This window comes from Equus przewalskii, chromosome 19 (assembly GCF_037783145.1).
Source record: "Equus przewalskii isolate Varuska chromosome 19, EquPr2, whole genome shotgun sequence".
NCBI classification, from domain to species: domain Eukaryota; kingdom Metazoa; phylum Chordata; class Mammalia; order Perissodactyla; family Equidae; genus Equus; species Equus przewalskii.
In genome coordinates this window covers 24,682,805-24,698,366 of record NC_091849.1, presented here as the reverse complement: position 1 = coordinate 24,698,366, position 15,562 = coordinate 24,682,805, and the positions used below count along the sequence as shown (strand labels likewise).

Here is a 15,562-nt window from a genome sequence, read left to right as displayed (position 1 = left end):
ACAAGACATGTGCTTCTCCCAGTCCTGGCAGATGGCAGAAGCAAAGGAGCCAGGCAAAACCATGCAAGCCTATTTCTAGCCTCTATTTCACTGACATTCCATTGACCAAGCAATTGACAAAGTCGAACCCAAAGTCACTGAGGTGTGGCACTGCAAAGACTCATGGCTGACAACAGGAGAACTGGGGACAGTGAGCCTATCCACCAGAGGAGAGAGCTCTGACCACAAAAGTAACATGTGCTAAACGCACACACCAGAAATACACACACATGCACCTGCACACAAGCTCACAGAGCATACATAACCCCACCAATAAGGAAACACAACTGAAATACTTTTCTCCTAGTCTCCCACCACCCACCCAGATGTTCAAGCCAAAACCTAAAAGTCATCCTTGCTTCTATCCTTCACTCACTCCCAGCATCTAATCCATTAGCAAATTCTATCTCCAGATAAAGCTGGAATCCATTATGTTCTGCAATTCCATGGTAACCACCATGGTCCAAACCTGCATCATCATCTCAGGCATAGCCAACTGCAACTGTTTCCTAATTGGTCTCCTTCCTCCACACTTGTTCCTGCCCCAGGGACCCACCACAAGATAGACACAACAGGTACCCACAACACAGCAGACACAGCATGTACCCACCACACAACAGATAATTCGTGTACCCACCACACAACTGATAGAGTGAACTTTACCATGTTGGGTTCCTACCTATACCCTCCAATGGTCCTTGTAGTTCAAATAACATCCAAATTCCTTACCATACTCCAGAGCAGTACTTCTCTAACTGTAATGGGATATCAGTTAACTGGGCAGGGATCTTATTAAAATGTAGACTGACTCAGTGAGTCTGGAGTGGGGCCTGAGATTTGGCATTTCCAGCGAGCTTGGTGCTTCTGGTTCACAGACCCTAGTGGAACACCCTATCTGATCTGGTACACCCCTTCCTTTCAACCACAGCCTATAACAGGCCTTCTCTCTATTCCTCTCCCACAGAGATCTCTTCCTGCTCCAAACATTCTGCTTTCTCTGCCTGGATTCTCCCCTCTCAGCTCTGCACCTGGCTTACTCCTTCTTGTTGTTCATGTTCATCTCAACCATCATCTCCTCAAACAGTCTATTCCTGAGCACCCAAGCCCCCAGCCCCATCTTACTTGGGAGTTTCTCAACCTCAGAACTATTGACAGTGGGGAGCTATCCTATACATTGTAGGATGTTTAGTAGCATCCCTGGACTCTCCCCTCTAGATGCCAGTAGCATAGCCTCCTCTGCCAATTTTTAATAATCAAAAATGCCTCTAGATGTTGCCAAATGTTCCCTGGAGGATCAATCATCCCCAGTCTCCAGCTGAGAACCACTGCTCTCTCTTGACCCTTTTGTTTCCTTCCTACCTCTGGTTTATCACTCTCTAACATTACCTTGTTTACTTGTTTATCATCATTCTAGAGTGTGAACTTGTGCATGTCTTGGTCACCTCTGTCCCAGCACTTTGAACAGTACCTGACACATGGTAGGTGTTGTGGAATGGATCAATGAATGAATGTGTTTTTCTTCCAAATGAATTCTTAATGTTTTATGGCCTGCCTTTTTATACTTAGCAATGTTCTAGGAAGATTTTTATGCCATTTTTTTTCAGTATAATTTAAAACTTTTTATTATTAAAATTTTCAAACATACAGAGTAGAGAAGATAATATAACGAGTCCCTCATGTGTCCATCCCCAGCTTCCACAACTTTAACATTTTGCCAGATGAAAAGTATTTTATCTCTTCACCTTGACTTCCACCCCACCACACTATGTGAGTTCATCCATAAAGATAAATCTGCACAGATAAGGACGTTTTTACATAACCGCAATGCCTTTATTGTGCCTAGTAAAAATTAATCATACTGCAGTTTCTTTGAGTCATCTAAAGCTAGTCATATACGAATTTCCCCAATTATCTCAAAAATGTTTTTATAATTGGTTTCTTCAAATCAGGGTCCAAACAAGGTCAGATCAGTGTCATTTAGGGTGTGTCGTAGTCAGTGGTGTTTGGGGGCTGGGGATGAAAACTAGTTTTATTAACTGCTGTCTATTGGCTTATTCTTCCACAGGCACTGTGCTAGCATTTTATACAGGCGTTATCACATGTAATCCTGAAAACATCACCTTTAAACTGTAAATGATAAACTTATTCTGCTGATAAGACACCAGAGGCCCAGAGAAGCTGAGTCACCTACCCCAGCTCACCGAAAGAGGAACACTTTGCTGAGATTTAAAACCAGATGTCTCATCCCAAAGTTTCTGATCCTGACCTTTATGCTGTTCTGAATCTGCATGATAATAGAGATAACGGTGGACAATTATTCAGGTTATAGGTATTATAACACAAATAAACCATGAAGGAAAACATTTTCACATTATGAAAGTTATGCAGAAATGTGTTATGCCCCCTGCTGACTGTGAGCATGATGTAATGTAACAGTTGTATTTCCACTAGACTTTAAGCTCTGTGCTTTTGTTTTACTTTTTAATTTATTTTTACGGCAGTAACATTGGTTTATAACATCATATAAGTTTGAAGTGTACATCATTATATTTCAGTTTCTGTGTGGACTACATCATGTTCACCACCCACAGACTTATCACCATCCATCATCATACACCTGTGCCCTATCACCCCTTTCACCCTCCTCCCTTCCCCTCTCGTAACCACCAATCTGTTCTCTTTATCTATGTGTTTGTTTCTTGTTGTTTTTAAACTCAAAGCTTAATCTCCAAAAATGACCAACAGAAGAGTTCAAAAGGGATGTATTGAGTGAATGTGTGTCATTCGATACATGTCAGATTAATTTATGGGTAAATTTTAGTTGAATCATAAAGTTTGATATTTGGAAAGAATTATAAAACTTAGCTAATTTCATTGCCTACAAAGTGCAGAAAACCTCTCAACAACATCCTTCAGTGGCAGCCATCAGATTTCTGCTTAAACATTTCCCATATGGGGAGCTCACTACCTCACAAAATGGACAAGCCTAATTGTGAGAAATTTTTTTCTCCCACAGAGCAAAATCTGCCTCTGTGTACTTTTCATTTTTATTTGCAGTTCTGCTCTGTGGAGCTAATCAAAATTAATCCAATCCCTCAAACATTACAGCTCCAAATGTTTCAATTACAGTAATAAACTCTCTCAATTTCTCTTTTTATTGTTCACGTTTATGGAGCACTTTCTAAGACCTACAATAACTCCTTTGTTCCTCATCAGAACCCTATGAGGTGGGGGGTGTTGTCCCCACGTCACAGATGGGGACACTGCTCAAAACCCTCCCTGACCACTCCCTCTGCCCTGCCCCTCTTTGTCTCTCTTCTATGATTAATTTTCCTCCATAACATTTAGGTCACCATCTGACATGCTGTATATGTTACTGATTTATTTTCTCTCATCCTCTCACTAGCATGCCAACTCCCTAAGGGCAGACTTTTTAAAAAAATTATTTGATTGAGGTCATATTAGCTTACAACATTGTGTAATTTCAGGTGTACACTATTATATATCAGTTTCTGTATATACTGCATTGTGCTCACCACCAATAGTCTAATTTTTATCTGTCACCATACATATGTGTCCCTTTATCCCTTTTGCCCACCTGCCACTCCCAACCCCTCTGGTAACCACTAATCTGTTCTCCTCATCCATGTCTTTGCTCATCTTCCACATATGAGTGAAATCATATGCTGTTTGTCTTTGTCTGCCTTATTTCACTTAACATAATACCTTCAAGGTCCATCCACGTTGTGGTAAATGGGACGATTTTGTCTTTTTTATGGTTGAGTAGTATTCCATTGTATATATATATATATACACCACATCTTCTTTATCCATTCATCCATTGATGGTTGCTTCCAAGTATTGGCTATTGTGAATAATTCTGCAATGAACATAAGGGTGCATAGATCTCTTTGTATTGTTGGTTTTATGTTCTTTGGATAAATATCCAATAGTGTGATAGCTGGATCATATGATATTTATATTTTTAATTTTTTGAGAGCTCTCCATTCTGTTATCCATAGTGGCTGCACCAGTTTGCATTCCCACCAGCGGTGTATGAGGGTTCCCTTTTCTCCACATCCTCTCCAACATGTGTTATTTTTTGTCTTCTTTATTATGGCCATCTGACAGGTATGAGGTGATATCTCGTTGTAGTTTTGATTTGCATTTCCCTAATAGTTAGTGATGTTGAACATCTTTTCATGTGCCTGTTGGCTATTTGTACATCTTCTTTGTAAAAATGTCTCTTCACATCCTCTGCCCGTTTTTTGACCAGGTTGTTCATTTTTTTGTTGTATGAGTTCTTCATATATTTTGGAAATTAACCCCTTGTTGGGTATATGATTTGCAAACATTTTCTTACAGTTGTTGTGTTGTGTTTTCTTTTTGTTCATGGTTTCCTTTGCCTTGCAGAAGCTTTGTAGTCTGATGTAGTCTCATTTGTTTATTTTTTCTTTTGTTTCCCTTGTCTGAGTAGACCAGGTATTCGAAAAGACTCTGCTCTATCCTGTCGCCTCTGTGTCTGAGCTGTGACATGAGGATTGCACCTTCTGATGTCATTCAGAATTCCCGCAGAAATGGATTTAATAACTGTGAAACATAGTAAAGGTCCATTCATCTCGACATTCCCACAAATGTTTCTCTTCACTTCGTCATATATAAAGTAAATGTATATTTTTTAATCCACAATATTTCAGGTTGAAAATAAAATAAAATGTGCATGGGAATCATTATCCAACTGGGTTGTTATTGCCAGGAGAATATGAAAGAGAATCTATAACATGTTGTAAAATGTAAAAGACCTACAAATGTCACTAACCGCTGTCTGGAAAGTTATTTTTCCTTCAGTAACCTGCTTTCCCCTCCCCTGCTCTTTCCACCTCTCATTCCTCCTTCCAGCCCTCCTACTCACCTCTTCCTCCTCCTTCCCCTTCCTTCCTCTGCTGCCTCCTCTTACCTTTTCCTCCCACTTGTCCCCCTCCCTCTCCTCCTCCTTCTTCCTCTTTAGTCTTCCTTCTCCTTCTCCTTCCCACTCTGTCACTTTGCCTGCTCCTCCTCTTGTCTCTTCCTCCTCCCATGTCTCAGAAGATAATCTTTAGGCTTCTCTGCCCCCTAGTGGCCACCGCGCGTCACTGTGTGCGCTGTGTGCCTGGGAAACAGGGAACCACTTCCCAACAGATGTAGGAGAGGCCTACAAAGAGGGAGCCAAGGGCCATGCACAGAGGTGGGTTTCCCCCGCAAGAAAGCTATAACAGAATTGGAAGTTCTCTTGAATAAGTTTGAATTCTGTAGGCCGCAAACACAGAAGTTAAATCTGTGCATTTATTTCTAAGTAAACTGAGATTAATTTCAGTCCCCAGCGTCCTTTTCTGACAATGCCTAAGTCAGCGGGCTTTGTCTTAGTCAATTCAGGACTTCATCAATCGATTTTGGGGCTCCCCATTTCCTCAACAGTATCTCAGTTTGGGGTGAAAAGACAAGATCTGTCTTGTCCAGGTTAAGGGAAGAGTCACCCGCTCTCCATTGTCACCTGTCCTCTCGGCATCTGCTTCCACATCCTTGTGCCCTGGTTTCTCCACGCGGAACTACTGACATCCTGGCTTTTTTGCTCCACATCTTGGCGAGGTGTTCTTGGCCTCTGTGACCCACACCCACATCCATGCCCAGGGAGCCAATGGGGAACCTGCGGAGCTTCCCTTCCACCCAGTGGTTCAGCCTCAGTTCCTTCCCCCACAGCTGTGTGCCCCTCCGTTCCTACATCTTAGTTCTAATGTCATCTCAAACCTTTTTCTTACTGTGATATAGTAAGAACTACATTTTATATCACGATTCAGGACACACATTCAAATTTATATATACTGCATGCTCTTATATTTCCATTCTGTTCTATTTGGTGTTTTTTAAGTGTTGGTCACTACTCAATATATTGATTTCACAATCCATTGATGGACCAGGACCTGCAGGTTGAAAGCACTATTCTGTGGTTGTTTTCTTACAACATAAACATTATGCCCCAAGTCCTGCAGGGCTCTGCTTTTGTTACCCAAAAGACAGTTTTGAGACTCAAAAATCTACTCTCAAATTATAGTTTTTGACATGGGATTTTAAAAATAATTTTGGGGGCCAGTCCCATGGCCAAGATCTGTTTCCGCACCCTGGTGGCTGGGGATTCACCAGTTTGTATCCTGGGCATGGAATTACGCACTGCTCACCAAGCCATGCTGTGGAGGCATCCCACATAGAAGAACTAGAATGACCTACAACTAGGATATACAACTACGTACTGGGGCTTTGGGGAGTAAAAAACCAGGAAGATCAGCAACAGATATTAACTCAGGGCCACTCTTTCTCACCAAAAAAAAAAGTATAATAAAAAATAATAATTCTGAAAGTTAAAAAATGCATATTTTTATTCTTTTATTTCTCTTCATATAAATGCTGTAAGATTCTTTTGCGCATGAGGCAAAGCAGACAGTTTTCTCATGAAAAAGGATAAACACATGGATTAACATTTCTTAGTATTTTCTTGCCTCCCTCTCCCCCTCATATATATAAAATACTGCAAACCACACATCTATGTCAAATCATTGTATAGATGTGTACTAGATTCCCAGGGCTGCAGAAAGTGCCACAAACTGGGTGACTTCAACAACAGAAATTTATCTTCTCACAGTTCTGGAGGCTAGAAGTCTGGGATCAACGTGTCAGCAGGGTTGGTGCTTTCCGATGAGGTTGAGGGAGAATCTGTTCCAGGCCTCCACACTAGCCTTCAGTGGTTTGCCTGCAGCCTTTGGCATTTTTTGGCCTGTAGAAGCATCACCCCAATATCTGCCTTTGTTTTCTCATGGCGATCTCCCTGAGAAACTTGTCTTTCTACCTTCTTCCATGGAGAAAGAAGCTGGGTCAGTCTTGTGTTAAATGCAGTCAGAGCTCAGAAATTCCATTTCAGTCATCTGTTAGAAGGATCTCTCTTAATTTAACTCAACTGTGATACCATCTCCTCTAGAAAGTCTCATCTCTGAGCTCTTTTACTTAATGTTGATGTTACTGCACAAAATGGGGTTCTCCAACAGATTCACATAAATAAGTCAATTAATTATGGCATCACTTTTTGGCAGAGAAATCAGCTTTATTCTGTGAGATCAATCTGCAGGAAGACAGGAGGTGTGTGCCCTCAGATCTGTCACTCTCATTCAGAATTTGGGGCAAAATTTAAGAGGTTAGCGAGAACAAGCCCTGGTTGGAAAAACTAGTGGGACAGGTTTTGATTGGTGGGCTTCAAGCATTTATGGTAAGGTTCTAAACATTTATGATAAGGTTCTAAGCATTTATGATGAGGTTTTAAACATTTATGATAGGGTGGGGAAGGAGTTTGAACACTGGCTCTTCCTGAATGAGGGGTCCCTCCCTTCTGATGAGAGTCCAGCTTTTAAGTTTCAGTCATGTCCTTATCCTTTGGTTCTGTGGGAAGGAGAATCTTTGGTTCCACAGTCATTTCAGGTCAAGATTTTTTCTTCTGCGCATGCTATGACTACATGACTTTGCAAATTTTCTCAAAGGCAATTCTTAATCACTTTGTTGATAAGAAGGGGTCAGTTGAACTGGTCCTGGAGGGCCCACGGTTACATTATAACTACACATGAGTGAAGGAAGAGATATAAAGAGGAAGGTTAAAGAGGGATGGTGGATGTGGGAGAATGAGGTTGAGGCTGAGAAGACGTAAGCTCCCACACTCCAACCATCACTAACTGATTGCATACCATTGGGTGTCAGATTGCTTTATCAGCTTAAATAAGAAGGAATATTTTTCTCATTTAATAGGAGGTCCTGCAGTAGGACATGAGGAGGATATGGCCACAGCCATCCTCGCTCCCTCTAGTGGTCTTTTCTGTACTGGAGAAGCGGGAAAACTAAAAACTACATTTCTCAGGTTCCATGCAGCTACGATTTGGTAGAGATTTAGTTTTGGCAAATCAGACCAACTCATGTGGGATGTGGAGGATGGAAATGAGTCAGGGGCTGCACTCCTGCAGTTTTGAGTGTTGTTTTGAAGCTGAGTACCTGAGGGTTACTGTAAATATTCAATAAGATCACCTTTAGACCTTGTTCCCAACAGAGACATAGATGAAAAGAAGTTAATCTTGTCAATTTGCTGTTTTCTTGTTTAGCCTGAGGGGTGACTCGAGGGTCACACGGATTTATGAGCTTGTTTTACATAAGAAAGAGAATGCCTTCAAGGAAGTTATGATCACCAGATAACTAGCCCCCAGCTGCCACTGATGCCCAGAAGTCAGATTACTCAAGGGCTTATTTGCAGTGAAAGAGACAGTATTACCCCTTTGTTTCTGCAAAACTCCTCCTGCCAAGCCCCTTAGCTCTATAAAACCCCCTGCTTTCTTTTCTCATTAAGGTGGATTTGAGAGAACCTATCCTTCCGCCTTCTCATTTTTGCCAATTCGAATAAACCTGTCTTCATCTCCAAGCATCCATGTCTCAGTGATAGGCTTACTGCACCTCAGGCACATGGACTTGAGATTAAGAGGTTCGACATCACTTTGGTTTTCCTGTGTGGTGTTAGCAGAGTCCTCAGTAACCTATTATTGATTTTGTAAGAATTGAAAGGCAAGCTGGAAGGTATCTGCTTTGCTGAAGCAGATGGTAGCAGGTGCTCCATGGTTCTGGAGGTGGCAGCGAGCAGGGCTTCCTGATGGTAGGAAGCCCTTCCTTGGCTGTGGCAGTGGCATTGTAGTGCTGATTACAGAAGAGCCAGCAGCCCCCTTGGTGGCTCAGTTCTGCAGCATAGCTTTGGGAGTCAGTTCTGAATGCTCAATATAGAGAGCACCTTGTAATAAATCCTTTCCTGCTTAGAAAAACCAAAGTGCATTCTATTTTCTGCAACTGAACCCTGTTCAACTCCAGAGCATGTCATCAAGGATCCAGGTTCTTTCCATCTGTATACTTTGCAGGCTTAGCAAATCAGATTAGCTCTCCTCATGGTCAAAGATAGCTGTAGTTGCGCCTGTGGTCATAGCCAGGCCTAGCAACATCCAACAGAAGAATTTTTTTGCTTGTTTTAGTTGTTTTCTTAACTGAAGTATCCCGAGTCAAGAAAAGTGTCTGTCACATAGCAGGCCAATAATAAATTTTTGTTAAAAGAATGAATGAGTCACTAGAACTGCAGAAGAGTCTGTTAAGGGGCCGGCCTGGTGGCGCAGCAGTTAAGTTCACACCTTCTGCTTCAGCAGCCCGAGGTCCACAGGTTCAGATCCTGAGTGCGAAACTATGCATAGCTTCTCAAGCCATGCCCTGGCGGGAATCCCACATATAATGTAGTGGAAGATGGACATGGATGATAGCTCAGGGCCAGTCTTCCTCTGCCAAAAATAGGAGGATTGACAGCAGATGTTAGCTCAGGGCTAATCTTCCTCAAAAAAGAAAAAAAAAAGGGTCTGTTTACTTTTCTGCTAAGAGGATACACTGTCTAGAAAATGAAAAGAATATTTCTTTTAAAGTAGCGCACACACATACACACAATACAGGTTGAGTTTTCATATTCTAATACTTTAGTTTCTAACAATGCAATTCCAACTCAGCTAAGGAGAAAGAATGTAATATATTATTATAAAGATGCACTGGTAACTTGTGGAACTCAAGAGCAGATCTCCAGCTGGGCCTCCAGAGAACAGAGGCAGAGACACAGGCAGGTCAGCTGGCCTGCAGTTGTTGCTGAAGGCCACCAGGCACTCAGGTCACTGCTAGGCACTCATGTCTGTGGGCTGCATGGGCTGGGGCCTTGGGCAGCAGTGCTCATGGGACACTCAGATCCTTCTGTCTGCCTAAACCTGCGCTGCCCCTGTGACAGTCTGGATGTGGTTCAACACCAAGACAGGAGTAGCTACCTCTGTCTTGGAGAAAACACTTTCCTCTAGCCCAGGGAGCTGGAACTTTTTTTCTCTAAAGGTCTGGATATTGTATATTTTCAGCTGGCAGGACACATGTGCTCTGTCATAACTACTCTCATAGCACAGCCATAGATTAATGGACATGGCCGTGTCCCCAAAAAACCTTATTTATGGGCACTGAATCACAAAAATAAGTTAGCACCCCCTTTTCCATCTTAGCAGAGGGACTGTGCTTTCTGACCAATGACATGTCCAGCCCCACTTTACTTCTCCCTCCTCCTGGGTAAAAATTACTAAGATACCCAGTCACTAAATTGTCCCGCTTCCTGACAACACCCAGTTCAGAACTGATGTCTGATTTCCTTACACCCTCCTGAGAATAAGAAGCTTCTCCCAGCTCCCTCTTAGCCAGATGCCCCACAGTTCCTCCAGGGGGCGCTCTCCCTGCCGCAGCGAGTTAAACCTGACTCTGTTTGACCACAGGTGTGTCCCTAGAGGTCTTTTGTCAGTGGACTTTAGCAGTGTCAGGAGCCTCACTTTACAGCAGAGAAAATTAAACTCAAGGGTCCTTAGGGAGTCTGTCATCTGAGGTAGAATTTCCTTCAAGAAATTGCCTTACCTGCATAAGGGAGCAGATGGTCTGGGCTAAATTTAAAAGACATTGTCTGAGAGCAAAATGAACTGTCTCCCAGGATCAGAACTCACATCGAAAATCCTGAAGGAATTGGTCCAAATGGCAAACTCTACTAGAAGATTCATTTGCAGATTTATTCAAATAATTTTTTTGTAGATGTAATACTTTGATCATAGCTGGGAGGGGTCTTGTGTCAATCAAATTGCCTCTTGTCAGATTCATTCCCCACTCTTCACTTGCTCTGCTCTGTGTCACAAGGAACCACATTTCCCAGACTCCCTTGCTCTCTGGCTTTTGGTTTAGCCAAGGAGAAGACTGAGGAAAGATTGGCATGCAGGAGGAAAGCAGAAACCAGGATATTTCTCCTTTCTCTCTGCTTCCTGCAGCATTTTCTGCAGCAGCTGCATCCATTCCCTGACTTGATATCCTCCCTCTGGCATCCCAGCTCATGCCGCTCATCCCTGGGGCATCCACTGTCACTGTTCCAACCCCTGCTCTGGGCTCTCATGCCACCTCTTCCCACTGTCCCTCAATCTTTAGGAGTGATAACAGCTTCCTGCTATCACTAATCTCTGGGTTATCCTCCTGTGAGTCTCTATTCTGGCAGCCAGGAAGTTTCCCCTTCTCCAGGGGACCCTACCTTTTCTGTCATCAGGTTCCCTTCCTCTACTTACCACCCCACCCACACCCGAGAGCTGTAGGGCTTCCCCTCCATTTCCTAACTTCTAGAATTTGCTTCTGCATTTCCTTTTCTCATCTGACGCTCAAATGACGTTTTTCTGCTTATACTTCTTCTCTCCAACCTGCTCATGTGCACAGTCACAACCAGAGAACAAACTGTAGGAAGCAGAAAAGATAATTTTCTTATCTCCTTGTTACTCACAGTGTGTGGGGCTGCTGGACCTAGGACTCTGTCCACTATGTGACCACAAAGTCCCAAGATTTCCAGTGAATGATTTAGAGATCAGGATTTGCCAGTTTTGTGTCAGCCAGCCAATCATATCTCTGAGCCTGCCTTCTCACAGGTACTATATAGAATATACAAAAATCTTTAAAATTGCACAGCTGCAAATAGCCTTTTGAGATGATCTGGCCTTTTTATTTCCTTTTTCTGTTTTCAGGAGCAAGATACTTTCATCTTTTTTGCAAAACCTTGAGATTCCCCAAGGGTTGTGGTGGTGCTAACCAGGAGGAAAGGCCTCTGTGTGTAGAAGTATGTATGCAGTGGTGGATGGGGTTGGGATGGGGAGGTGATGAGGTAAAAACAAGCAACCCTCTGTTTGTAGGGGCAGTGGAGACATAAAGGGAGACACAGGGAGGGGTCACAAGGGTAGAGAAGGAAGCAAGACAGCAGCTGCAGTAGTAGACTGTAGGCCTTGTCATTCATTCAAAACCATTGAGGGAGAGATGCTGAGGATACTGAGAGGAAAAGCCCTTTTTCTCAGGGAGGTGGCATTCTAGTGGGGCAGAAAGATGGCAGCAAAGAAAGACTTTCTAGTTGGGCTTCATGTTCTGCCAGTAGATGGATCTATTCAGTCCAACACCCCCTACACCCACACAATGCTCCCCTTCCATACCCCACAGACCCCAATCAGGCCTTTCTAGAGATTTCTTAATCTTCTTAATAATCTTCCTGAGGCACATTTCTTCACATTTCCCTCAAGAGTCTAGGTTCTTCCCCTGCAGGCCTCCAATTTCTTTCTGGTTCAACTCAAAACTGTGAAATTAACACACTAGCAATGGCTCCACAGTATCCTTCCAGGACTGGGTTGCTCTTGGGAAAGGACAGAAGAGGGGGCTGTGAGAGTCTAAGAGCCTGGTCTGACTACAGCTTATACCTGAAGAAAATAAGGCCCAGGGAATTATGGGGAGGTTTGTGCCAGAAGCATCCAGTGAAGCCTGGCCTCAACTCCTGTGGTAGCTTACCTGAGGCAGAGGGAAACACGTGTGTTCTGAGCATGAGGAGGACCCAGTGCCCACACAGTAGCTTAGCAGGAGACAAGGTCCAACTAGGGTGTGCCACTTCAGATATGACAACTTGACCCAATCATTCTCTGTCATGAGAAGAATAAACCTAGAGGGTGAGTTCCTTCCTTGAGTCACCTCAAGTTGCAAATTTCTTCCAGGTGAGGCTAAGACATCTTGCCACGCATAAAAATTATTTCTACTCTGTCCTGTGCAAATTCCAAATTACTGACTCATGGAATCAATAAGCATATGAAAATGGTTGCGTTATTTGCTAATTTTCAGGGCTGCAGCAATAGTAACCAATATATTTACCTTCTCATAAGAAAACAAATTTCAGAACACACAGCACAAATAAAACTAGGCCCCAAAGGCACTGGAACCAAAGATGGGAAAGTTGCTCAAACTCTCTCCATCTTGAACCTCTCTCTCTGCACTCCTCCTTCAGTCTAATCTCTCTGTAGATCTCCCTCCTTTAGCTTCTCTAGACCACACTGTGGATGGAAACTGCCTTCCCACAGCTCCCATGAATACCTGCTACTAATCAGGTATAACTGGCTACATATCAGTCAGCCATTCAATCAAAATGTGCAAGGTGTTCCCTTTGGCCTAGTGTGGGTCAGATGTCCATCCAAGATCCAGTCCGTGTCAGGGGACAGTGGAACCACATTATATGGACATGTGTTGGAAGACAGGAAATCACCAGTGCTAAATTAATGTGGGTAGAGTGTGGGCACATAAGTCTTAACAGACATTCAGTATATTCTCAGAAGCAGAGACTTATAAAGAAATACTGTTGATGCCCAATCCTGTAGCCCATTGGTACACTTCAGGCAGACAGTTTCCTGCAAAGTAATAATTTCCCAGGTGCCAGCCTTTCTTCTCCACCTGAGAGCTTTCTCTAAAGCCAATGATGCTTGTTCCCTTGCATACATGGAGCCCAACCTGGAAGTGCAGGGGAACACCCCAGGGACCACCTTCAACCACGGGGGATAGGAGTTTGGATGAATGGCCCAGGCTCTCCACCGCTACCAGGAGGATTCTGAGGAATAGCCTACAATTTCACATGGTTTGTCAAGTGCCCCGGGTGGGACCGAGCCTAGCTGCCCACTGTTAACCAAATAATTAACATATACTCTGGAATTTTTCACCTAGTTGGCATCTCCTTTTACTTATTTTGAAACCTGGGTTTCCTGGGATCACTTCCAAAATAGACTACCTGAACCCAAGTCCATGACTCACAGTCAGTTTTGGGAACCCAAACTGAGAGATAGAATAAGGTAGAAATTTCACCTCATATTGTATCCACCAGTGAGAATTATCTTTTCTGGAGAAGTACACTCTGAGATGTATACCTTAGTCTAGTAAGTGAATAAAGAGCTACAGATAAAATTTCCAAAAATTCACAGGCATCTCCAATCATGGTGGCCCCTAGTCTATACAGGGGCCTACCAGGATGGAGGTCTCCTCCTCCTTCAGAGTGAGTGAGACTGTGCCTGTGATAAGTGTAGCAGGCTAAATAGTCCACACCATCATCTCTGAAACCCATGAATATGGTACAGTACACGGAAAAAGGAACCTTACATATGGAATTAAGATTTTGGACCTTAAATTAGGGAGATTATACTGGAATCTTAGGAAAATTATCCTGGAATATCTGGGTGGACGAATATAATCACCTGAGTTCTTAAAAGTGGAAGAAGGCAGAAGAATCAAAGAGATTCGAAGGAAGAAGAACCAACAGACATTCAAAGATTGAGATGGACTCAAGCTGACATTGCTGCTTTGAAGATGGAGGAAGGGGGCCACAAGCCCAGGAGAGTGACAACCTCTATAAGCTGGGAGTAGCCCTCAGTTGCAAGGAATGGCAACCTCAGTTTCCTACAACTGCAGGAAACTGAATTCTGCCAACAATCCAAATGAGTGAGTAAACAGATTCTTCCCCAGGGCCTCCAGAAAGGAACTCAGCCTGCAGTCACCTTGATACTTGCATGATGAGACCCATGTTGGACCTCAGAGATACAGAAATGTGAGATAATAAATTTACATTACTTTAGGTCCTGAAATTTGTGATAATTTATTATGGCAGCAATAGAAAACTAACAAAATAAGGATTTTGTGAAAATATTGCAAAGAAGTAAACTGTGAAACTGTGGTAATTAAACTGTGGGGGCTTAAAATCTAGAAAAAGCTCAGTTGAAGAGTGAAGATTATTCATAATTTTATTTAAGAAATGTAACTTGACAAACACATACTGGGTAGAGTAGATACAGTGGTGAACAATAACAGTGATGATAATGAAGAGTAGCCTTTCCCCAGTATCCGTCAGTACAAAGGAACATCCACTAACATCAATGCATGATTATGGGTGGAAATACCCCTTTCCTGGAGATGGATTCTACAGTGTGATAAAAATACCACTCGAGTTCATCTAGTTTCCTTCCTCCCAAATTCTTATTCTACAGACAATCTTTAGGTGTTAAGTTAGGCTTCCTAGAGACCTTCAAAGCAGGGGAATTTGTTCTGGCTCCATGATCATGCATCACAGTCACAGAGTGGGTGCACAAGTGCCCATTATTAGGGAAGAATTAGGTCTCTAGTCCCTTCACATCCTGTATGATGCAGTCCCTGTGAATTCGTTTTTTGGAGCACATCACCCTGCAGACTCAATTCAATGAAATGCTATACCTGTGGCTCTGACAATCAACCATGAAGGAACCAAGTGGTTTGTGGCCTCCAGGTCACCTGTGGTGATCCTTACCCTGAGCTGTTGAGGGATGGGAACCTCAGGGCTGCACATAGTCCCTTCCCCATGAGGTCAAAGGGACGAGTAAAGAAGAACAGGCTAGGGAGTGGGGATGGACAGGGATCAAACTTCTCCCAGTAGCACAACTTTCTGTATAAAGAATATAAGTTACTTAACTTGGCTTTGCCTAAGTTTGCACATCCTTGAAGTGAGACTACCTCAGAGGGTTGTTGTGAGGATTAAACGAGTGAAAATCACTTAAAGTATTTAGTACCT

At 43.0% G+C, this 15,562-nt stretch overlaps 1 protein-coding gene across 1 annotated transcript in view; it reads right to left on the bottom strand.

The window, feature by feature from the left end:
- Positions 1–15,562, bottom strand: part of LOC103542833 (butyrophilin subfamily 3 member A3-like) — a 125,842-nt gene that overhangs the window by 45,412 nt on the left and 64,868 nt on the right. The window lies entirely within an intron of this gene.